Source organism: Atta colombica, unplaced genomic scaffold (assembly GCF_001594045.1).
Source record: "Atta colombica isolate Treedump-2 unplaced genomic scaffold, Acol1.0 scaffold97, whole genome shotgun sequence".
Taxonomy (NCBI): Eukaryota; Metazoa; Arthropoda; class Insecta; order Hymenoptera; family Formicidae; genus Atta; species Atta colombica.
Genome location: NW_017259591.1, coordinates 1156662 through 1157159, shown reverse-complemented (window position 1 = coordinate 1157159; position 498 = coordinate 1156662).

Below are 498 nucleotides of genomic sequence, written 5' to 3'. Positions count from 1 at the left end.
ATATATATATATAAAAACATATTTATTTTCTGATAACGTATAATATTACTCATTTTTTATTTATGTTAATGCGCAATACATTTTATTCACGTCTCATATTAATCATATAATTTTTTCATGCTATCCACAATATTAATCTTAATTGGCACTCGTTTCATGTTTGCGGAATAAGCAGTGTGTATGACAAAGTTTAGCTGACATCATGTAATGTAGTAAACCATCGATCAAGAAATAAAATTATGATCGCACGGTTTCCAGAGTTTTCATGGAAATACTCGTATGCGTCATCCATACCTATAATGCATAAAGTTCTATACTAATGGTACTCGTAATAACAGAAATACCGAGAAAAAAATATATACCTTAAAGAAAATTAAATGCAAAAAAAGATAATTAAAGAAATAATTCAAGAAATGTTATAATTTAATTTTCGTCACTCATTATAATTCTATTTTGTGGTAGTAGCTATAGAAACAGTTAGAAAGCGATAATTATTTT